Source organism: Podarcis muralis, chromosome Z (genome assembly GCF_964188315.1).
Source record: "Podarcis muralis chromosome Z, rPodMur119.hap1.1, whole genome shotgun sequence".
Lineage (NCBI taxonomy): Eukaryota > Metazoa > Chordata > Lepidosauria > Squamata > Lacertidae > Podarcis > Podarcis muralis.
The window spans coordinates 14,286,063-14,312,253 of NC_135673.1; the positions used below are offsets into that span (position 1 = coordinate 14,286,063).

General features: G+C 41.0%; 1 protein-coding gene across 4 annotated transcripts in view; it reads right to left on the reverse strand.

The window, feature by feature from the left end:
• The window catches only part of MED27 (mediator complex subunit 27), a 174,111-nt gene that overhangs the window by 72,316 nt on the left and 75,604 nt on the right, over positions 1–26,191 (reverse strand). The window lies entirely within an intron of this gene.

Sequence of the window (26,191 nt, forward strand, 5' to 3'; positions counted from 1 at the left end):
ATACAGCAATATGGATATGAGAATGTAAAAAGTGGTTATCCAGGAAAACATAAATCTGCTTTACAGTAATTACCAGAAACTTGTCTGAGCCTTTAACTATTTTCTGTGTGTTTACTGACAATTGATATTCATTCTTTTAGAGAAAGAACTTGATAGGAAAAAACTCCCCATCTAAGATTGTCAGCTGTAAGTGGTAATGGGATTTTAGGAACACATACTTCCCTGTTAAAACTTGTTGTTTATTAAACTGTCTGTTTTTCAAAACAGACCTTGTTTCACAGTCAACAATAAGTTTTGGCAGCTGTTATTCATGTCACCTCCAACAAAAATACTATATATGCAATAAAGCAGACCACAAACACAGGAGAAAGGTGATAGTTTGCCTTGAAGGAATTAAGAAACAAATATTTGTATACTAATATTTAGGCATATTCTCCAGTGATTATTTTTTTTAATACGCTTTCCCTCACTCTTGCTACGCACTGCAGCAATTTTTCCCCTATTATGTTTTTACTGTAATTTTACTGGTGTTAGCCACCCTGAGCCTGGTTCTGACCAGGGAGAGCGGGGTATAAATAATAATAATAATAATAATAATAATAATAATAATAATAATAATAATAATAATATTCCCCCTACCCCCCCCAAAAAATCTGAGTTCAGAATTCTAAATCAACCCTTCAACTCAAAACCTCCAGGAAGGTTACAAACACCTCGGGTTACAGACTCGGCTAACCCGAAGTAGTACCTTGGGTTAAGAACTTTACCTCAGGATGAGAACAGAAATCGCATGGCACCAGCGGGAGGCCCCATTAGCTAAAGTGGTACCTCAGGTTAAGAACGGTTTCAGGTTAAGAATGGACCTCCAGAACGAATTAAGGTCGTAACCAGAGGTACCACTGTATAGACTTCTTAACACTTCCTTATCTTAACTACTGCATCAGGATAAAGTAGTCTTTATCATTTTGTGTCATTAAAAACTCTACCCAAATAAGTTGGACATAGTTTTCTCTGTCCCCACCCCAACTGCCCAAATTCACTTTAAATAAAACCATGCAGCCATTAAGGACTTCTCAGCAGTTTCTTCTATAGGCCAGGTTAAACACAACCCCTGGTAGAAACCTCTCTTCCTTCTTGGGGGTGGGGTGAGGAATCTTTTATCAAAACATGACAAACCCATGTCTACCCAGCTGTCCTCCCCAGGGCTGGTGCTAGACAGCAGCCTATCCTGCAGACCTCAGAGGAGTGCAATACTGACCTTTGTGGAGTACAGTTTTATAAATATTAGCTTTTGTTATATCTTATTAATTTTTGATAGCATTTTACTTTTATTTTATATGTTGAAGAATGTTATCATTTTGTAGTAGTAGTAGTTGTAGTAGTAGTAGTAGTAGTAGTAGTAGTAGTAATAATAATAATAATAATAATAATAATAATAATAATAATAATAATAATTTTATTTGTATGCTGCTCATCTGACAAGGTTGCGCCCCAGTCACTCTGGGCGGCTCCCAACAGAATATTAAAAACATGATGAAACATCGAACATCAAAAACTTCCCTAAAACGGGAATTCATACATTAGAATTGGGGTTTTTTGTGTATATATGAAACAGACTACTGAGTTGATTAAAGGTTATGTCTCTCTCTCTCTCTCTCTCTCTCTCTCTCTCTCACACACACACACACACACACACACACACACACACACACTGTAAGTTTTAAAATTAAGTGCAGTTTCAGTCACACTTTAATCTTTTTTTAGAAAATGTATTACTTTTTCTAATGAGCTATAGTTCTACCTGAAAAACCTTCATATACAGAAAGAAACTGAAGAACAAGAATGTGTCTATGCTCTTGTTGAAACTAGCACTAAGAGATTGAACACACAGCAGAAAAAGAGGGTATTAATTAGAGTACCACAAAGTCTGCAACAGAAGGATTTTCTCATATATACTACAAAAGAATGGTGAAGAAGTGTGCTGTTAATAGCTGAAATATATAACCTCAAATCATGTGGGGGTTTTTAATGCTTTGGATTACTGCTATGTGTTGTATATGGGGCTGACTCTGAAGATGGTTTGGAAACTTCAGCTGGTGCAAAATTCAATGGCCAGACAGCTCAATAGAACAAGATGGTTTGAAAATATAACACTAATCCTGGCTCGACTGCACTGGCTGCCAATTAGTTTCCAGGCCTGATTCAAAGTCCTAGTGTTGACCTATAAAGCCATACACAGCTCACGACCTCAATACCTTAAAGACTGCCTCTCCTCATATAAACTGAGTCAGAACCTGCACTTTGTCATCTGAGGACCTTCTCCTACCTGAGAGATTCAGAGGGTGGCAACACGAGAACAGTCCTTTTCTATGGTAGCTCCCCAACTGTGGAATGCTCTCCCCAGAGATGCTCACCTAGCACTGTCATTACATGTCATTAGGCACTAGGCAAAAACATTCCTCTTTACCTAGGCCTTTCACTATTAAATAATCTATGGCTTGCTAAAGCTGTGGAGTGGGGTGGGAGAACATTATTATTATTATTATTATTATTATTATTATTATTATTATTCTGTTGTTATTATACTTTTTATGTTTTTATTATTGATGCTCCATAAAATGTGGTTGGTTGGTGCTGATGCTATTTTGCTGGTAATGAGATTTTTATTAAAGTTTTTCATAATACAATAAAGTAGCTGCTACAAAAATTCTAAGTAGAATACAGAGTCCTCTCTTTAAAGTAATTCTTAGCCCTTCCCACCCACAGAAGATAGCAGTTCATCCCAGCTCTCACCTGGGATCTTTCCTTTCTCCTCCCAGCTTCTCACGCTGGGAGACCAACATTCTCTGTCTCTCACCCAGGGTCCTCTATCAACCCTCCCCCCCATGATTATACAGTCTCTGGCCCTTAATAAAGGCCCCAGTCATAGGACTACAAAGAAAAGAGAAAAAAGAAGAAAAACAAAGGAGACCCCCCCCAAAAAGGGAAATAAAACAGAGAAAAGTGAATGAGAGAAATAAAATAATAAAGAAAAAGAAAAAAGAAAAATATATATTAGAGAACGATACAAAAAACCTTCTGATTTTTCATCTGTTGATTACATTAAAAAATGATTATTTAAGATATTCAATTCATGCTAACATCAATCATCACCACTTCCAGTGGAGTTATTTCTTTTAAGTCTCAAAATCATTCATTTCTTTCCCCTACAAAATGTCCAAGATGGGTTCCTAAATTGTTATTATTATTGATAAATGCCAACCATATTTTCCAACAACAGCAGCATGCTTATATCCCATGCATCTGACTGGGGGAAGGTCTGTGGGTAGAGCATCTGCTTTGCATACGGAAGGGTCACTCTCCAGATAAGGTTTGAAGAGGCCTCAGTCTGAAACTTGAGGTACTGCTGTCATTAAAAGTCAGAGCGGACAGTACTGAGCTAAATGGTCCAATCGTCTCACTCAGTATAAGACAACTTCCTGTGTTCTAGTATACAGGACACCCAGGCATACAGTCACCTAGAAGATTTTTGACCACTTCCGGCAACCACATTTGCAAGCCTGTGCTCAGTAAGCTCAAGGAGAACTGTGGAAAAACAGCATTCCAGCGTGCAAAATCACAAGTAATTGCATCTATGTTCATATAGTACAGGAACAAGTAATTAATAGCTTTTTACGAGGAATCCGATTAGCATGACAAATGATATGACTACTGCAAGCAATGTACAGCTAATTGGACTACTCTGTACAGCAGGGAAACATCCCATGAATACATCTCAGGAGGAACAGGAAAGGAGAAGCTGGCTCTGTCAAGGCTTTCATCAATCAAGTGTACTTCACAGCACTCTGTATCCTGGCTTTGCTTCAAGAACCTTTCAGTTGGCAGCTGGAACATACCTGCTGCATGACTATAGCATTATTTAAAATACAGTAGATGGTAAATAATGAACCTTGAAATACTTGCACTCCTGCACAGAATACGAAAGGAGGATGATAAAGTTGTCAGAAGGTTTGCTTATAAACACAAATGGGTTGTGTGAGGATTGATCAGTTTCAAGAAGGTAACATACCAAACTGAAAGGAATACTGCTGCCTAGGTGACCTGTGAAGAGGTAAGAGGAAAAGCTAGTCTTTCAGGCGACTGCACAGTATAGCTAAATTTAGGAAAGCCATAACTGGTTTAGTGTGTTTTCTGCAGCACTTAGAGGCCATCTTTCCAGAGCCATGCTAATCTAAAGATTTCAGCCATTTCAAGTAAAGTTGATGAAAGCATTCCCATGGCACTCAAAAGATGCTGTCTCCATTACTAACACGCTTCTTCTGTCCATCTGCTTTCTGTAGAAAGAAACCTCTAGCTTTCAATTTTCTCTGTCTTGCACACTCAAAGATGCCATGCAGACTTATAATGTTAAGCTCCCTGCATCTCCATACTCACCCTGGATCTAGGTCCTTGAATGGTATAGCAGGAAGTAAAGTGCTTTTTGTTCCCATCTCAAGCAGGCTTGAATTATTGCTCAGGTTTCATGCTTCCCCAGATGTTACCCAGGCCGATAAACACCAGAATAGAGAAATTGTGGTGGCAAGTACAAGCTGGTGAACTGAAGAGTGAGGGAGCTATGATGCCAAGGGGGTGGAAGAAGCTGCCAAGGAACAGAAATGCTGAACAAAATGAGCTGGGATTGAGGTAGCAGCGTAAGATGGGATGCCTTCTTGTAAGTAGATGCCTGGCCACTGTGGGAACAGAATGCTAGACTAGACTTTTTAAATGTGTATATCAGCTTCCTACATTACTGTTTATAACCCACAGGAATGACAAGAAAATACGCACTGCTAGATATCCTGTTCTGATTCCACAATGAAGCCTATGGAAAAGGGCACCATAATTGTTGCAATACCACAAACAGCTCCTAGTTCGGAATAGGATTTCAAGAGGCTGGGAATCAAACTGATGCCTTTTGAGCCTCTGTCTTCAGGTCTACTCCCCTAGTCTTCATCCCATTTCTGGAACCTCTGCAAGACCTCAGACCTGGATATGGAGTGCTTTTCCTGTGCTCCACAGTCTCTTGCCTGGGGGACTGCTGCTTAGCTGAGGTACTAATTTCCTCAGGCATGGTGGAAGGCAACTGTGATGGTTCTAGCTCCCATTAAACACACCCTGTTGCTGCTGTGGTTTGTGGTTCAGCCGTCTCCTGGTTACCAACACCAGGCTGAGAGCCAAGAGCCCAGCCTGGCCCCATAGCCATTGATACAGCAGCCTGCAACTCAAGTGTCCTGGTCACTGCTGGATTCTGGTTTAATGACATCATCCTATAAATAACAACAATTTAACAAAATCCAAAGTTTTGCCACCCCTATGCTCCTTTAGAAGGAAGGGTGGGATAAAAATTTGGCAAACTAAATAAAGAGTACATTTTACATACAGTATTTCAAGATAGTATCAACAAACCAGCAAACACAAATCACTGCCATCAATAATGACAAATTAAATAATTACAAGCAGGGAAGACATTTTAAGATAGGCCTTTGGTCTGATCCAGCAGGGCTCTTCTTATGTTCAGACCCCAACCCCCAAACTATTCCTGAATCCATTCTTGAAATGTCATGGACCTTTTATCTAAAATGAGATGTGTAGGAGAATGGAGGCTGAGCTTTCCAGTAAGTAGATCACTATAGGAAAGTGGGTTTGCCAAACACGGAACACAACAAGTAATCAACCAGTAAATTACTTGACAACTAAGGATTCAGATCTCCAGTTCAATCTACAACATCAACAACAAATGAAACTTGAGGCTGCCCAAGATCCCAGGGACTAGTGCCAGTCTGAGTGAATAGTAATAAATTTACATGCCAGTGGTGAACTCATCTTAAAGCACTAGGTAGATTGGGGGGGGGGGGGGGAGAGAGAGAGAGATCATGTGACAGACTGACAACAAATAGTCCCCTTGCTTAAACTAAGGCATTTGTTCATTTTCGACTCTCAGTGGTGTTCCACAATGTCCCCCTGCTCAATCTGAACACTGCAGAAAGGGGCTGTGAAAGAAGTGCCCTCCTATGCCCTTTGCAGCTTTTGAAGAGAAGTGATCAAGGGAGATTTCATTATAGGGGAATAAAAGTGTGCATGGAGCATTCTGTGCCACAACAACAACCAGAACTTTTCTCCAATTTTTAATTGGAATGAAAGGTCAGAGAACCAGATGAAACACACACTAAACATGTGGTGTGACTTCTGCAAAAGCACCAAAGAAAATAAATAGCCGAAGGGAGAAAATAATGGGGGAAAGGAGGCATATATGATAGAAATTGGAATAGTGTGCTTCCATTAAAACAGACAAACTAAGTTGATTTTAACTTTGCATTCTTCTTAGATAAGATGGACTTTTGATGTGACATTCAGCAGCCACAATCCTTGACCTGATTAACGATGACCATTCATTTTTAGTTTATATTAGCAATTAAAAAGTTTTCTATGAAAAGGAAGTTAGAGGCGCTACCATAGTCTGAATTAAGATTTTTGCCAAGGCCACACCAACCATCTGTTAATCAATATGGCAGCAAAAGCAACCCTTTGCTGATTATGATAACTTGTAATAAAAGTGATAGCAGGCCTGTATACCTAAAAATAGAAAGTCTCCAAATAATGTTAGAAAGTGTTAGCAGCTTAAATGTTGGAACCCCACTTACTGATTGTAACATCATCTACAGAGAAACTGCTGGTTTATGGGCAGTTTATGTTTTATGTGAACCCAGAATTGAAAAGGGGAAAAAAGAAAATCCTCTATTTAAAATCATCCTCAAAATGCCAAGGCTTCTATAACATGCTTTCTGTTCAGAAACATGGTCTAGATATTATATTACTGAGATATGTATGCCTAATTAGATAATTCTGCATTACATCTACATTTACATTTTCTACACTTATCTAAGTGTGGGGCCTGATTTATCTGCCAACATGATATGAAATCAGGTTGGTAAAAATGTCAGTCTTTGTACCGATAAGCCAATAATTTGGAGTGAGGATGAACCACAGGATAAAATGAAGAGCAGCAATACTCCCCACCCCCACCCCGGAAGCTCTATCAAAGGAAGCATTTTTTTTATGCTTTAACTTGTAATTCACATAAATATGAGGGTTGTTTGAAATTGTCCATTCTGCTAGACACCTGACAATCAAAAACAAAACTGCTTACTACAGAAATATATCTCTCTTTTGTTGTTTTGCCACCAATCTTGCCTGCAACAAGGTTATTCCACAATGTTGCTTTCAAAAATCCCATTGCAAAAGCTAAAAAACTGTCAGAATTCTAGCAGCAGTTGTGCAAGTTTGATATCAATTGTAAAGGCCAATATAAGAGGAATTCTTTTATGGCAGCAACAACAGATTATACACGTTCATCTTTTGCTTGCCTAACTCACACCCAAGATCATTACAGTTTATCACATCACACCCCATAGGTGTGCTGAAATTCTTTCTTCTGTGCCCTTTTAACATGGAGTCTAGGGTACTTTTGAAAAAACACCAAGGGCTAACAGATAAATATACTCACTTTCTGCTTGCACTTTCAATTTGATTGAATTCTACTAATTTCATCAATTTATAAATTTATTCAGATCCTCAAATAGCAACATACAGAAAGTGAGTCGACCCTTGCAATTTTTGGGCATTGATTCAAAAGTAGCATAGAGCCCATGATAAGGGACACTGAAGAAGGGAGTTTCAGCCCACCTATTTGGTGTGGTACCATATACTGTTGAAATGTAGTGGGTGGAGGCTATCGGTGAAAATGGTGCATCTTCACAGCCAGAGCAACAAATAAGCTGGAAGAACACCTGCATGGCTACCACACACACACACACACACACACACACACACACAGTGCCTTTCTGGGTTTCTCCCATATTACTTTGTCCAATTTCTATCTCAGAATCACCACATCTCCTGGCCTTTAGTTATCTCATTCTATGGCTAAGCCTCCCCACCCCCTGCCATCATATACAGGTTCACAAATTAAGAACACCTTCCCTATAGATCCATAGCTTCTTTTGCAAGATCCTATTAGGACATCTGTAGTTCTTAAGACTTATTAGGAAAAAAGCAGGGAAAAAGTTAAGACTTTTGACATCTAGATGAGTTATTTTGCTTCCGTGAAATTGCTGATACTGCAAGGACTGCCAGCCAAACAATTTTATAGGTAATAATTCAAAGATATATTCCTCCTCCCAAAATAAATAAAAGCTTCCTTAATCATCTTTCCTGTGACCAAAATAAGTTGAATAAAGAGGAAAGCACATGCAGCTGAAGACCAAGCCTTAATAGTTAACTATGTTGTGATGTCCCTGCAGTGTTCTAGGGAGCCCTTATCCTTCAGGGTTCACAAAAAGTCTCTAACTAAACTCCCTCAAATGGGACTCGACAAGTGAAGTAAGCCATATTGGGTTCAATATTTACTCCCAAGGAAGCGTGTATAGGATTGCAACCTAAGCCAGACAATTTAATATAGAATATTCCTAACTCAATGTGACAAATGTATAATCCAAAAACAAAGACTGTCTCTATTGCACAGATCTTTACATAGGAAATATATATATAATATAAATAAATATAATAATATTTATATAATACATAAATCAACCCTAACAAGGCATGGGACTGCTGGCCTATAGGGCCTATGGCCTGCCCATGTTGCCTGCGATATAGTTGAAAAAAAAAGTGCCCATCTGTCCATCCTCTGGTGTCAGGTGCTGGGTTTGTGAAACGGTGATGCCAAATTTCAAAGCAAGCTCCTAATTCTTTCCCAAAGAAAAAATTAGGAGTACGTTATAAGCATGCTCCTGATTGCACCTGATTATACCTTTCTACATGCTGTGTTTTGAATTTAATACCTTTCTCTCTCACCCTGCCCTGATTTATAGTGTACTCCCAATCTTGTTGCAGTTGCGGCAAGTAAATTTACAACAGCTAATATCATACAATGTCAAGTGGGCATCAAACTGGTCCATGGAGAGTGGCTATTCTGGATCCCTGTTTTAAGAAGTGCACAGAGAAAACTGTATGAATTCACAAAGTTAATGGACTGCTTATTCCCTCAGCCCTTCAAACTCTCTCTGGCTGCAATCCTCCACAAACCTATTCGCAGAAATCCTCCTGGGATACAAATGAGTTCACACACATATATTGTTGTGGCCTCTGGAAGTTGCTTGTATCAAGCACATGGAGCAAGCAGAATCAGACGAGTGTGATTTTTCAAAGTTGGATCGCTTCCACTTCATTTCAAAAACCAGTTAACCCCCGGACCCAAGAACAACAATTATATTTCAATTCTTCAGTAACAGTTCTTTCATTAAAACCTCCAGAGTCTGTAAGGCATGTACAAAAATTATCACCAAAAGTTCTCCCTGCTGAGCTTACCAGCAAAAAAAGAGGAAAGCATCTGAAAGTGAAAAGAAAAAAAAGAGCCTTTGGCTCAACTGGTTTGTAGCTCTACAGGGCTATTTTGTACAAGGTGGTAGTCTATTTTGACTTGAAAAAATTTGAAGCACCAAGATGATTCTTCCCCCCTACACCTTTTATAGCTCACTTGATTTTAACACTAAACACTGGATGTAACACTCAGCAGAAGAGCTCAATGATTAAGAGACTCAAGTAGCCAGGGGAGTTTGACACAGACTGACAGGCTCCAGCTAAGCTTGCTGCGTAAGGATTTCGTCTGCACTTTGTCTTTCTGTTACTGAAATCATACCTAAGGGCAAAAAGGCAAGGGATACACAATAATACATCATGGCTCACTTATCAGGAAGGGCCCTGACAGCAAGTAGATAACCTTCCCAGTAAAGACTTAAAAGAAATAATGAGAGGAGAGCACCAATAATTTCTTACATGTCACTAATGCACTATGAATTTTGAATGTTTCCTGGATACGAGAAAATAAAATCCCTAACTGAGGAATCATCATCCTTGGGCAATGGCTGCCATGACCAAAAATGGAAGAGCACCCTCTCTGGATTGTATTCAGTGATAGTCCTACTCTGAGTAGACACACTGAAATTAATAAACATGACTAACCTGAGGTCATTAATTTTAAAGAGTGTACTCTGAGTAAATATTGGTTGGATACAAACCTTTGGAATTGTGAGCACAATGACCAGCAGAGCAGAGAAAGCTTATAGACAGGAGAGGATGAAATACCCACTTGGCTAGCAGCCATCCTCTCTCATCTAACCTTACTTCAGGTAAGGTTCTGCTTAGAGAAAGCACACTGAAATTAATGGGCCTTATGTTAGTAATGCCCATCAATTTCAATGGGTCTGCTCTGAGTAAGATTAACATTGGATACAACTTTCACTTCGTTAAAATTATTATTACCCTACAATTCAACTGCAATCATTCAATTGAAGTCGGGGGATGTATGGGGTGTTAGGAGAGCGGTAGTACCTCTGGTAGGAGACACGTCATGCTCCTTCTGTGGTAGTTTGTCCACATTTAGCTGCCACCCAGTACTCAGCTCTCACCTGTGGCAGTCAGCGTACGACACCCCGGGAAAGGCTTTGATTGGTCAGCTAAAGTAGGTGAGGGTAGCTGATGGGTCTCAAGGCAGTTTCTGCATGTGCTGTAGAGGGAAGTGAGGGGCACATGGGGCTCCTAGATCTAGGAGAAGGAAAGCTCTGATCCTAAACCTCTGCTGCCTTGCAGGATATCCTCAGGAGAAACAAAAGGCTAAGGAGAAAACCCTACACAAATCCAGAGCGGAGTCCCTAATACAGTTGGATGGGACTTTGTATGCTTCCTTCTGGCAACTCCTGCAGACAAGCTGGTGTCAAGCATATTCCTCTGCTTTCCTTTGGACCACATCAGTGAGGCTGAGAGGGGGCACCTGTCCTCTGGGCAGCCCAGGACCTCCATACACACTGTCCAGGCTTGTGGCCTGGGGAGCTCACTTCGGTGCTGCCAACACAGCAGTTTGACTTCACCCCTGGAGGCACACTCCATTGTCTCTTGAGACAGATGGGTTCCAACAACTGAAGTCACCTCCCGAGTGATGTATGATATGAATAACTACCTGTAACTCATACCCTTAGTTCCCCTAGGGCAGAGGTTTACAACCTTTTTGATTCCATGGCTCCCTTGATCAACTTTCTGTGGTTCCCCTGAGCCTCAGAAGCCCACTTATGTCACCCGGCTGCAGAGCCGGCAGCCCCTCACCCCTTTGTGAACACCTTCCCTTGTGGAGAGTTCCCTCACCCTCCTCTCCTCTCCCTTTTCCTTGGGAGTCATCTGGGCAGCAGCTTCCACCACCGAGCAGCCGCCCCCGCCCCAAAGAGAGGTGCCTCCTTACGCTGCCCCACAGGAACCAGGGAAGAGGATTCCCCCACTCTTAGAAGCCCAACCAAGACTGCCCAAAGGTGAATGTGAGGCCAGCCCCTTATTCACCTTGGGAGGCAGCAGTGGGCACTGCCAGGTCTGCATGTCAGAAAGGTTCCCCGTCAGTGCTGGACAATCAGCTCTCAGGCAGCCATTATACATAGCAAGGCCAGTGCAATGCCTGCCTGCTCAGCCTCCCACTTGTCTCTCCATTCCCAGCAGTGAGGGCTGGCAGACTGGCTGGCTGGGCTCCCTCACTGCTTGCTTGCTTGCTTGCTTGCTTGCTTGCTTGCTTGCTTGCTTGCTTACTTGCTTACTATGAGGCCGCCTCAGCTCCCGGCAACCCCCCCCCCCCACCTCCCGGACAGTCCCAAAGGCACCATTTGCCTGGGGAGATTGCACACAGGGCTGCTGCACAAATAACCACACAAGCCTTTGAAAGGCAGTGATGCAAGGGAGGGAGGGAAGGAAAGAGGGACAGAGTCCAGTGCTGCCTACGGCACCTCTGGCCATCATACAAGGCACCCCAGGGTGCCATGGCACACTGGTGGAAAACCACTGCCCTAAGGGAACAATTGGGATACAAATGTAATTAATGAGTACCTATTTACAAAACATTCAACCTATTTGCTCAAACTTATTCCTATGCATTATCTCAAGTCCTGTAACATCAACATCTACATATAGGGAAGATTGGGAATGTACTGTCTGGTGCTGCCCTCCCCTTCTGGCTATACCTACATGTTGAGTACCATGTTCATTCAGGGCCTGATGTGGAAGAGTTCTATTTGGGCAATAAATGAATTACTAAACCCATATTTCATAATGTTCATATAAATACAAAAATACCTGCTACTGAAGTTTGATATAAGAAGCAGAAACAAATGCATATACTTATCAGTAGGAATATTATGGTCAGGGATGACAGGAGCTGCAGGTTCCCCATCCATGTAACAAATCTTTATTTAAGGAAAATCAAAATCTTAGTCCTCAAAGAACCCCAGTCTGCATAATTCCTGTCCACTTCACAACCGCCTGGGCAACATGTGTGAAAGTACATAGCAGAGCAGTTCCTACCCATTCTAGTCAGAGAATAATAAAGTTCAGTTCATATGCCACAGAAGCCTACACATGTGAGATGAAAATGCTTGAGCTTTACCAACTCTGGGTTAATCTGTATTCTTCATATCTTTGCTTTTACAAGATATTGGGCTTTAAGATGTGCCTCACATTTCATTTAATATGCTTAACACCAGTTGCACAGAAGAGTGTTAGAAGTGCAGCCACAAGAATCAGGGGACCAGGCACATGTTAAATCTGAAGGGCTATTGATCACTGCTGCTTCTCCAGTAGGAACATTACATTAACACTTTAAATAGCAAAGGCAAGGTGGAAGGTCAAACAACCCAGCACCACATAGTGTCTGCTTATCTTGGTTCAGTTAATTGTTTCAGACATTAGCTGCAACAATGGATAGGACATCGCTCAGTGGCAATGCTTTGGATGCAGAAGGCCCCAGCCTCAATCTCCAGGTAGGTCAGGAAAAGTCTGCTGTCTTGCATCCTGGAGAGTCACCACCAGTCTAGCTGAGCAGTTCTTGTCACATACAAAATTATGCTCAGTCCCAACATCCTGTACCACCCTTCTCCAACCTGATGGCCTCCAGATGTTGTTGGACTACAGTTCCCATCAGCCCCAGCCAACATGGTCTGGATTATCTAATGTACAATTTTGAGGGGGGCGGGACACATTTCAGCTATACAGTGGTTCTCTTACCAATGGCATTATGCAGATTTCTGTGTAATTCCTCCCCCCTTGAGGTTGTGTACGTGGGTAGTTGGGGTGGGAGTATTCTGCAGTTAAAACATTTTAAACTGCTACAAGTAATCTTCTAAGGAGGGCAATTAAAGAGAACATTCTCATGAAGTCATTGAACAGAATTTGCTTTGCCAAGCTTTTTGATTTAACCCACCCACAGGGTTCGCTGTAAACACACAAATGCCTGGAGAACACCCTGAAGTAAAATAAAATAGTAATAGAGTTATTTTTAATGTTGACAAAGGGAAGAACACAGCAATGTAATTCTCTCCCCTTCCTATCCTGTTGTAAGTATATTACAAATTCTCTTTTTGCATGAGTTAATTATTTATAACCACATTCCTCTATTTCAAAGCTGTATGAACTGCAAAAGGACTTTCCTTATAATAAAAGGCCTTGGAATTGGCTTTGACTCTGGCACTTGTTTTATTGCCATCACAAGATCTAGGAGCTCAATACTGCATTCCAGAAGTTTTCATCCACCAGTGGAAGAGAGAAGGAGGAAACCTTATTGCAAAAATGGAGATTAATCTAAGGCCTGCTTCAGATTCAACAGCAGTATCCTGAGCATATGCTGGGACACTGGCAGTCCAACATCACTTATGCTAAAGTGCCATTTATGAAATACAGAACATTGTGGAACTCTGCATGGCTACAAAGATTTGCGGTCCTTTTTGCTGAGCTAACAGTATTGGACGCATCACAACAGCTGTGTGGGAAGTCACCATGTCAATGTGCCAGTACTCACTAACTGACCTGTGTCTGAGCAGGGTTGGGCCATGAGCTCTGTGGAACACAGAAAGCTCCCTTATACCAAACCAGACCACTGGTCCATCTAGTTCAGTATTGTCTAAACCATGCATGTCCAACTTTCAAGAGACTGCGATCTACTCCCACTATGAAAAAACTGGCAGTGATCTACCAAAGTTGTTGAGACAGAGTTTGAAAACCATCACTGAGACACCAGTCCAAAAGCTCTACACACCCAAGGGGGCTTCGGACAGCAGCTCCACGTTGGTGCTTCAAGACAAACCAGTTTAAAATGGGTTGAGTTTCCAAAACCATGTGATATGGCATGAAGGCAGGCGGGTCAAAAGGGAAAAGACATGTATTCCACTGGGGCATGCTGAAACCCTTGATCACACCTTAAATAATTATTTGGATCCCTGTCTGGCAGTGATACAATATGTAAAATATGTTTTATAAAACTGCCTCTTCATTTTGTCCACTTTGGCCAATTACTAGACATGCATGCTCCAAAGGGCATGCAAAGGGCCAGAATATCAAACTGTGCTCATTAGATAATTAGAAATCCCTAGTGTATCTTGAATGAAACAATTTATCTAGGTCCCTTTGATTAAATGACTAGTGATTTCCAAAGTGTTGCATAAATTGTGAGGGGCGGGGGGGTGTCACCTCTTAACAACACAGCAACAAAATCTCAAGCTTTAAAATAAAATGTGTATCAAAGAACTGCTGTTTTACAACAGAATATTCTGGCACCTTGAACAGGTTTATCAACCACCACAAAGTAACCAGCTTTTAAGCTACCGTTGAAGTACTGTTTCTGCTACAATGGACTAAAAGGATTACTACTCAGAATTTTGCTTGTTAACAATACAGCTGAAATTCTTGGGCTGCTGAAACTCATTAAGCACTACCTACTGCCCTAGATCTGTTCAATGGGCAGAGTATGTACAATCGATTAAAAATACACGGCCCAAAGTTAGAACACCTTACTAAAAACGGCTTCCAAATATCACACACGCCCCTGTGAAATATTCCATCCAGCTTCCAGCCAAGCATAGGGGAATTGTATCAGCATTTTCCTCACAGTCACACGCTATTGCATCTAAGACTTGAAGATCCTATTTCCTAGATTAATCTGTAGAATGAGATACCTAAACATCAACACCAAGCGCTAATTCCTTTATTAAAAAATAAATTAAAAATCACAAGAAGTTTACACATTAGGGCTGCAAACAAAGAATAAAGTTGCTTTAGTGAAACAAAGAAAACTCCTCAAAGTTTAAGATAAAATTTAAGATGTACATCCTTACCCAATCACTAATGAAAGACATTTGCCTTAGTGGATGGCAAAATAAACAATGGCTTGTTATGAGAACAACCTTTGGGTTGTGTGCTTCCACCGCATATTCTCTCTCTCTCTCTTTAATTATTTGTGATTTTCAGTTATATACATTTCAACAGTTTTACAGTCATTTTAACATTTCAAAACTCGACTTACTTACTTCTCTTTCTGTGGTTCCTTAAATTTATATTTATCATTTCCTGCATATTCTAAATTAACTTATTCTTTTATTCATCTACTTTAATTTACTCTTATGAAACTGCAGGGTTGTTGTTGTTGTTGTTGTTGTTGTTTTTACAATAATCCTGCCAATGTCTTAATCTGTTTATAGTTTATTTGTTGCTTCTTCCACCTTCTGAGCAATGAAATTTGTTGGACCTTATATTCTTGGCAGAGTTCCAACAGATATAGGAGTAGTTGAAGTCTCCCATGACTACTATAGCTTTCCTTTCTGAATGTTTGATAATCTGCTCTAGGAAGGCATAATCCACTTTGGAGGTGTATAGCAAACACCCACAGTAAGGTCATGCTCCCCACCCTACCTACCATTTTTACCTATTTACTCTCAATCTGCCTTCCATGCTCCAGGTCATGGATCTCTTCACAAGTGTACACATCCTTAATATACTCACCCCTTCCTGTTTGGTTTATTCCTTATAAATAGGTTATAACCCTCAATTTCTACATTCTGGTCATGAGTGTCATCCCACCAGGTTTCAGTATTGCCTGTTAGATCAGATTTGCCATCCTGTATTAAAAGCTCTAATTCATCTTTGTTTCCAATACTCTACGCATTAGTATAAAGAAAAGTGAAACCATGAGTCAGTTTCTGCAGCTTCTTCCTTCTTGTAGTTTCCTGCCCTTAACAGGCGTCTGTAACACTGTCTTTGTTTCCTGTGCATCATTACCTCCAGTACCAGGTTTTCCCCTGTCATTTGTACTGTTGTCTCCCTCCCACTCAGAAGCTTTCATTTCTATTTCAGACTAACCCCAGTTCCTTGTGATGTCTGAAGGCAAACAAACTGCTGTTAGTCTTTACTATGGTTAGGTTGAACAAGTCAATTCCAAACCTTCGCTTGCTTCAATTAATCACAGTCACCTAATAGCTACTAGAAGGAGGCAAGAAATGGGCTTTCTCCTCCATATGCTGCTAACATTGTGCTCTCCCTCCCTGGTAGCTGCCTCCTCTCTCTTCTTTCTTTCTTTCTTTCTTTCTTTCTTTCTTTCTTTCTTTCTTTCTTTCCTAGTCCAGTTGGCTCTCTTAGTCATACTGAGGTATCGTGGGCTAGGGTACAGAGATTTCTGCACTCTTAGGCAGAGATGGAGGCTGGCTTGCAGCAATGGCAGAAAATGACTCCTCCCCCCCCCCCCCCTTAGTGGCCCCAGGTCCAGATGAATTCTGACATAAATAGCTGCTGGAGGAAAGACAGAATCTAATTTGATTCTGGATGTCTTGCATTCTGGAATACCCCAGGCAAAATACTGCTAGGTTGGTATTATCTTGAAAGACTTTGTGCCTACTGTGTTGGCATCTGTGTCCCCATCCATTCCCATTTCTACCTTCCAATTTCTTTTCTTTGGATACAAGGGATTCTTTGTGTTCTATTATTCCTGACCCTACATTCTTTCTAAGCCCAGTTATTAGAGCACAATAACAAGGGAGTTTCAAGAGATGGTTTTATGATAAAACAGTCAGATAATCCCCAATGTCTACATAATAATTTCTTTAAAATTCACCCTTCTTTTAGGTCCCCTTATTTCTTCCCTTCCCTACATTCTTTGTTCAAGATCCCATTCTTACTCATTAAATTTTTCTATTGGCATCTCCCTCCCTTTCCAAGCCTGGCACACTCCTTTCACCTTCTCCTCTGACACAATCCTCCCATCCATCAACCTCTCATTCCTCACCTTCTCTTTCCCCAACACATGCTTCTTTTTGTCTTTTCCCCTCCCCATTGTTATTTGCTACCCCAATCCTCCTTGCTCTAATTTTTATTGCTTTCTACTTCCATTTTTATTCATGCCTTTTATCCCAATAGATGGGCTCCATGAGATGGCCTCAATTTTAGCTAAAGTTTCCCAGGGCACAACTCTAAAGAGGAGAAAAGTAAGGAAAGTAACCATTAGCCAAGACAGAACATCCAAAAGAAGACCATGCTAAATAGCTCTTAAAATAATTGCCAATTTTTTAGTTTGGTACAGTGTATATTTGCACTCCTGGTTATGTGTACAAGTATGTAATCACTAGCATATCTATAGAAAATCTAAGGGGCAAATGCAATATGCGGCATTTCCAGAGCCATGAAGGCTTCAGCAAGGCAGAGACAGAATGGAAAAACTTCAGGGGTCTTCCTCAGCTGTTATCAGACTTGCTTTTATTATGTCTTTATTAAGCTCTTTTACAACTAATGCATTTACTATTCTCTACAATGCCTTCCTCTTCCTCTGTATTCTCTTTAACGCCTTCCTTTCTTAATCCCTTTCTTATTAATCCATCCATGCCTACTACTCCTTCATACTGCAATTTCCTTCTTGCTTCCTGCCAGGGGCTGTGTTAGGAGGGGACCTGAACTCAAGGAGTTGTATTCTACTAAGTTCCACTCAGAGCAGATCCACTCAAATTAATAGACTTTAGTTAGCCATCTGCTCTGTGTATGACTAGCATTGGATACAACCCCAGGGTCTTTTACACCAGGCCCAAGAACTCCTTGCCTTTCTTATTTATTTTTTTAACTTTAAAAAACCCCAAACTATGTTACTTACAGGGCAGCTTCCCCTCTGAAAGTCTGCCTAATTTTGCATCCACATATATGTATGTATGCAAAATTGAATCATAGGCATGTTCCCTGAGTCCTTTAAGGGCCAATAGGGCCTCCTGCTTTTAGCCATCTTACCACACTTGTTGCACAGCTAGCTTCTATTATTCTATTACAACTTCTTGCTCCATGTATTTGCTAATGCACTAGATTTGTAATTTAGGAACACCTGCCTTATTCTGAAACAGAGCCTTGATCTATCTAGCTTAGTACAGCTTACACCAGTCTTTCTCAACCGTGGGTCCCCAGATGATATTGGACTACAATGCCCACCATCCCTAGCTAGCCAGACCAGTGGTCAGGGATGATGGGAGTTATAGTCCAATATTGGAGATCCAAGGCTGAGAAGAGCTAATCTACTCTGACAAGTAGAGGCTCTCCAGGGTTTCAGGCAGAAAGTCTCTTCCAGCCCTACCTGAGATGCCGCTGGAAATTGAACCAGGGGCCTTCTGCATACAAAGCATGTGCTCTGCCATTGAACTATGGTCCCTTCAAGAAATAAAAAACAGGTCTCATTTTCATGTATTGGAACTAATGTACTTTTCCTGCAGATTTCACCTCCAACTCCCCCCCCCCCGGACAACAGTAAATGTTTATTTTACTAGAGATAATCATAAGCTACAGCAACTGTCACAGACTCCTCTCCCATCAATCTTGATTGATTAGGTATGGCTCTTTATATGGGGGGAAAAACCACTTTGTAAGAAATGTGTAGTGGTGCAATACGTGAATGGAAGTTAAAAATGAAATGTGAATATGGCTGAAGATCAGTATTATTCTGTAATAGGGAAAAGAAGATTAGAAGAATCTCTGGCACCAGATATATACCCACACACTGAGCTTTTTGTAAGGAGATTAATCACACCCTAAATAAAAAATAGCAAAAATCATCATCATCTTAAACTAGTAAAAGTCTCATACAGCAAAAGAAGGTTGGCTTGGTAGAATGTTAAAGCATTAAAGAGCCACAAGTGGGAAGACAGGTACACAATGGCTCTGCATAGTATTCTGCAGCTATGAAGCCCAAGGGATAAAAGTGGCAGTCTGGCTTCCTCTGAAGGCTGCAATTGGAATAAATTATGCAAACATGATGTGAATGGGTGTAATCTGTTCTTAAGCACTTCAGAAGAGCCTTGCTGGATCAGACCAAAGGTCCATCTAGTCCACCATGCTGCTCTCACAATAGCCAACCACATGCCAAGCCTGCAAGCAGGACCTGAGTGCAAGAGCACTCTCCCCACTTGCGATTCTAGTACGGTAACTGGTATTCAGATGCATAATGTCTCTGGTACTGGAGGCAATATATGGTCATCCTCCATTAATTCATCCTCCATGAATATATCTAATCCCCTTTTAAAGCCATCCATGCTGGTGGCCATCGCTACCTCTTACTACATATACTTTATTATGCCAGGGGCCAGAAAGGAGGCTGGGGGAAAGTCAGCAATCATGAGTGCCAGTTGTACAGTGGAAAGTGTTGAGCTAGGGCAAGGCTGGGAAGCCCAAGCCACTCAAAATGTTGCTAGACTAAACTCATATCATCCCTCAACACACTGACTGGGGCTAATAGATAGTTACAGATTCCCCATTTCTGGACTTGGGAGAGCTTGATTCAGAGCTTGATTCATTTTTGTTACCTGTGGCCTGGCCCTGCTCAACTAAGCGAGCCTCAGAGCGTTTAGTGAGAGTAAAATGGCATGGGGAGATTGGAGAGAAGAGACAGAATTAAGTCTTGATCTCCTTCAAAAGAGGGCAGGATAAAAATGTGGTAATAATGCACCATGGGTAGCAGGAATAAAAGAGGGAGGGGAGAAAGGTAGGGAGAGAGGTAGGTAGGTAGATGGATGGATGTGAAGAATTTAAATAAGTCTTTGCCCTCCAAGTGGTTTTGAACACAACTTGCATCAGCCCCAGCCAGCATGATCCTAGGAACCATGCCGAATGAAGATGGCCTGTATCTCTGGAGGCCACATTTTCAATCAGCTACACAGTAACATCTACATTAGAGGTAACCAGGGACTAAGATACTGCGCTGACAAGTTCCATGCACTTACCTGTCTAAATATGGAACATTCTTAAAGTTCTTGTGTTTACTTTAGAATCAACTGAAGGACAGGTCAAAGGACAAAATTTAACAGGAGCAGCATTAAGGAATAACATTGCTACTGCAATGAAAAGCACCAAGTGGCACCCACAAGGAAGTGGCATGGCTGCCTTGTAGAATGGACATATTTTTGACCATGTATATTCTGTGTTATACTTCATTCTCACCTAACAGCTTTAACTCTCCTAATAGTTTTAAGCCAGTGGTTCCCAATTAGGAAAGTACTGTGAACCCCGTTTTTCAAAAGCTAAGCCATGGAATTCCTACTTTTGAAAATGTTGATATCTCTGTGGTAGTTTTTGTTATGTGAATAGTGCCACCATACCCTCCAACATGTCCCAGTGCAAAACTGGGGTACACATCTTCCAGGCCATGCTCCCATATCAGTCACATGACCCATGTGAGAGCACAACCCTCAAAAATGTGATGTTCTGGACAGTTGGTGGGTATGTGCCATTTTGTTGTTGTTGTTTAGTCGTTTAGTTGTGTCCGACTCTTCGCGACCCCGTGGACCAGAGCACACCAGGCACTCCTGTCTTCCACTGCCTCCCGCAGTTTGGTCAGACTCATAGGACATGTGCTATAGGACAACTAATTTGTGACCACTGTTTTAAACTATAAAATTAGGTGCATTTATTTGCATTATTTTATACTGTGCTGTGTGGACTGCTTGTTTTATGCTGTACAGTGGAACCTCAGGTTGCAAACGAGATCCGTGTGGGAGGCACGTTCGTAACCCACAGTGTTTGCAACCCACAGCGCCACGTCTGTGCACGCGCAGGTTGCAATTTGGTGTTTCTGCACATGTGCAAAGCATGATTTAGTGTTTCTGCACTTGTGCGAGTGCCGAAACCCAGAAGTAATCCGTTTTGATACTTCTAGGTTCGGCGCAGTGCGTAACCCGAAAACGCATAACCTGAAGCATCTGTAACCCGAGGTACCACTGTATTTATTTCTTGACATTTAAGATGATTTGCCATTTTCGTCTCCTTTTTAAGTATTACTGCTCGTGTGATATGTTGTAAATTGCTCTGGGGCCAGCCTTTTGAAAAAGTGTCATGCAAACAGTTGATAATGCTCTACTATCAACTACTCTATGGGAAGGAATCCATAAGATGCTAGCAAGCAGTGAACACATCAGGCACCTCATCCTGTTCCGCAGAACTGTCCTCTCCTCTACAGGCTGGTATTTCATTTTAAGTGTATTTTACTTTGTCCCTTGCCTGCTTGGACCTTGGGATCACCTTCAAAGACTCTTCCCCCGAGTCACCACCAAGTGAAGCGCAATGGATGAGTAACTGTTTATCAGGATCAGCCTCTTAAGACTATTCTGAAATAAATAGTAATTTATTTTAGTGGTGAGGGCTTATGGCTTTTCTTTAAAGTGTGTGTTGTTGTTTTTAGTGAATGCTATGGCTTTGCATTAATAAGTGATAATGAAAATCAATTGCTTGATGCCAAACACAACTCCTGAGAAATTCAGATTAAGCCAGGCTCTGCAAATTGTTTTTTCTCTCCTTTGTAATGAAATTACGCCACCTAGTAAGTAGCTGGTAACAAGAGAGGAGGACTATAAGACTTTTAAGAACGGAAATGGGACTCAAGAAATCCAAATTGCTGCCCTAGTCACACAAGGGGCTCAGGTGAACCTAGCAGAACTTGCCGTCTCAGTTTATTTTCAAATACCAGACGACACATTGGCCTCTCCTGATTTCAAATGCAGTTTGTCATATTCCATGGGGAGATGCCATTTGAGATCCAATGAGTATAATTTTGTTTGTTTGTTTGTTTGTTTGTATGTTGCTCACATAACTTGTTTCATGGTTCTTTGGCATCTGGCTGAAGTGAAAAGGCTATTATTTGCATAGATGCTAACACAGTTCCATTGTCTATTTATTCATTTAAAAGTAATTTTTGCCTAGAAGGGCATTTTCTCTCTGTGTCCACACACCCCAAATGTACAAGTTAAACCAGGCTGCCAACTTTTTTGGACCAGTGGGCACATTTCAAATTTTGATGAAGTGCTGGGGGTGCCGTCATCAGATAGCTGCTATGGGGTGTGTGGGAGTATGACATAAAACAAATTGAGAGAGAAAGCCACCCCCAACAACCTTATGCTTACCATGGCAAGTCAGCTATGCCCTGATGGCCCTGGCTGAGACCACACATGCAGACATGTACACACATGCACTTACACACTGACGGTGTTGCTGTCTAGCAACAATAGGAAGCATTCCGAGACTCATAGAGGTGGAATGGACCTCAAGGGTCATCAAGTTCAACCCTCTGCAGTGCAGGAATCTCAACTAGAACATCCAAGACAGATGGCCATTCACCTCTGCTTAAAAACCTGTAATGAAGGTACCATTTAAAAAACACAAGGTTTTCAAACTCATTCTCATTTCACACAAATCACATAGAAGCCGTCTGTACATTCTGCCCCATAACTTTCTTTCTAGGAGGGCTAGAGACATTTTTTTTTTAATGAAAGCTCAAGGTGTGGGGCACCTGCTCAGGAGTACTAGTGAAAACATTTACAGATGCTATGGTTCCTGTGGGTGTTGGGCTGGCAACGCTGAGTTAAACATTACAATGGGCCGTCCCATTCTGCCAGTTTCATCTTTAAGTAATGTGTTGCAGTTTACCAATTATATGACTATGCAGAGAGTAAACACATTTTTTTTTTAAAAAAAGTAGGTAACAAGCCTGTGGCATAGGCAGCAGGACTTTGCTTTACTGTTAGTTCTAAGCAAGGTCTCTAGCCCCAATTATAGCACTCAGGCTTTTGCTGCTGCCTTTCTCTTCAGAGCTCTGATCTCAACAGAATGAGTAGCTAGATCGCTCCAAGGAATGAACACACAATGTAGTTTGTCTTAGCGCAGCACTCCCAAATACTCTGGGTGTGGCTTGAAATATGCTGACCAAAATTATGTAGAAGATTTCAGAGAGGGTTATTCCATATCCAGTGATCCATATTTTTTACCTCATGCCACCCAGTTTTCTTAATATTTTGTACACTTGTTGAATGATCAATACTAAGTTTATATCTAAAATTTATTTTTTTAATCTCATCCTGTTTTTGGCCTTGCTGGACTACACAAAAACCTTACAGTGGTTCTCAACCTGTGGGTCCCCAGATGTTGTTGGACTACAACTCCCATTATTCCTGAGCTCTGGCCTTGCTAGCTAGGGGTGATGGGAGTTGTAGTTCAACAACATCTGGGAAAGCTCAGCCAATAACTGAAATATTTCAAAACGAAAAATACCAATCTTCAGAATTCAGACCTTCATGGGCTTTAATATGATATGTCACATGATGGGCTTACTTTAAATTTTAAAGTTAAGTTACAAAATTTTAAATTTTAAAAAGTGATTAAAAATAATAATATGATTTAAAATTTCTGAATTTTTATTATTATTTAATATTTCCAAGAGCTACCTGAAAAATTTCATCTGAATGAGATCACATTCAAAAATGGGATGAGAAAAAAAACCCTTTATGTATAAACTTAGTTTTTATCATTCAACAAATCTACAAAATATTAAGAAAACTGGATGACACGAGGCAAAAAATATGGATCACTTGATATGAAATGACCCAGATGCCCATTCCCTTCCGTGATTGCAAGTAGCAAACACCTTAATTTCATGGAACAGTGGTGGTGTTATTGCTGATACAGTCTTCTTCCCCCACTCCCTTTTTTAAAAAAAAGAAAACCTGAAAAGAAACAATCACTTGTGGTTGAAATCCACACAATACACCAGGCTCATCACTATCCTTCTCTCAAATTCTAGACAACTTCCTTCTTGATAGCTGCAGAAGAAAATACAGCCAAAAAAGCCACAATGTATTCTGAACCTTGCAGCTTGCCGGGCAAGGTTAAAGCAATCTACAAAAAAACTGCTGATTGGCAACTGGAAGTGCATTTCACAATCTCTGCAGAACAAAACAAAACAACATTCCACACAAGGCCAGATGAACAGGAGTTAAGTGTAGATATTCATTTCTAGTATTACTAGAAGAAAAGGAATTAAGTTTACTCTTTGTTGAGAACTAATTCTCATTGGGGGTCAAATTCTGAATAGGGAAAGGGCCGATATGAGTCAAAATACTGAAAGGTCTCTTTAAACTTTTCTTCCCCACTGTGAGAACATTAGCCAATCAGCTTTGATACTGATGTAATGCAAGAGTTCTTACTTTACATCTATTTATACTCCTGTTTGCAGGTTCTCTGACTTCAACGTAACAGCAACCAACTGAAAACTCACACTGAGCCACTGCTCTTGTTCCCCATAGGGAACACGAGGGAAGGGGAGAGTGCTACCAACAATTCACCTGCGTTATTGATTATGACAGGCATATAAATGGGGATTATATTCACACACACACACACGCACACACTCACGCGCGCGCACACACACACACACACATACACACATATTATGCGCATACTGTGGGAGGATAGATAAACAGAAGCATTGGAGAGCCAGACTTGGTCTCTAGGATACCAGTTTCCAATCCTGGTTTTTACACCATTTATACAGTTCTCATTACTTTGGCTGCAGACACACCATACATTGAAAGTGCATGGCTTGGCGTATGGTGTGCATGCATCCTTTGTCATGACACTCTAAGTTAACATAAGGGCCTGAAAAGGCAAATATCATACTGTTAAACCAGTATCAGTGCTAGGGAAGTGCATTCATTTCATGACTAATGGAAAACTGAATTGAGCAGGAATTATTTGATCAAATTTGCATCCTTCCTGAAATGAATGTACAAAGGAACATTCCTATTACAGTGGTACCTTGGGTTACAGATGCTTCAGATTACAAACGCTTCAGGTTACAGACTCCGCTAACCCAGAAATAGTACCTCGGGTTAATAACTTTGCTTCAGGATGAGAACAGAAATTGGGCGGCAGCGGCAGCAGGAGGCCCCACTAGCTAAAGTGGTGCTTCAGGTTAAGAACAGTTTCAGGTTAAGAACGGACCTCCAGAACGAATTAAGTTCTTAACCCGAGGTACCACTGTAGATATATTTGGAGGAGGATCAGAAGAGGGCAATCAAAATAACAGAGAGAAAGGTGCAACTCCCCCTCTGCATTTGGAGGCAGTTAATACTTCTGAATACTAGTTGCTGGAAACTGCAGGAGGGGACAGTGGTCTTGTGCTCAGATCCTACTTGTGAGTGCACCACAGGCATCTGGTTGGCCACAGTGAGAAAAGAATGTTGGACTAGATGGGCCACTGGCCCAATCCAGCAGGGCTCTTCTGCTCTTTATTTATTGCCACTTCTGGCCACTATTATCCCCCAGAGAGTCCAAACACAGCACTGTTGTGGAACACCTGGTGAGAAAGTGTCAGGGATTGCCTGAAACCAGTGATCAAACTGGAATATATCACTGAGATTATCTGCAGGAGTGTCTATAGTCATTCTCCAAACTGGTGAGACACATTTGACAACAAGAAACGTAGCCTTTAGCTTCATATGCCCAGTCCTGTGGAACACTCTACCAATGGAGATTCAGCAGGTGCCTTCTGTGCCAATTTTTAAAAACCTGATGGGAAAAATTCTATTCTGCCAGGCCTATGCAGGCAATTAAGAGTCTCTCACCCACAATGGTCTATTGATGTTGTTTTAAATTCTTTTTGCTTTTAACTTGGTTTTTTAACTTTTAATGATTTATTGTATAATTTTATGTTTTTATGTTGTAAACCACTTTGAAATATTTTAATGATACAACAGTATATAAATATTTTTATAAACAAGCAAAAAAATAAGAATAGGAGCTCTCACATTTTTTATGGCAGCTGCCTCCTCCCTTCTCCCCAACCTCAGAATGGTAGCTGTTGAGTTCTGCTCCTCTGCTGATATAGGCAGTTGCAACAAAACATTTTTTAAAAGAAAAAGAGGCAAAAACTTGAATAATGAGTCTTGGATACAGTCTGAAGGTGCATGAGGCCACCACTTTGCTGAAGCTATGCAGGTCAGAGTCTGGTCAG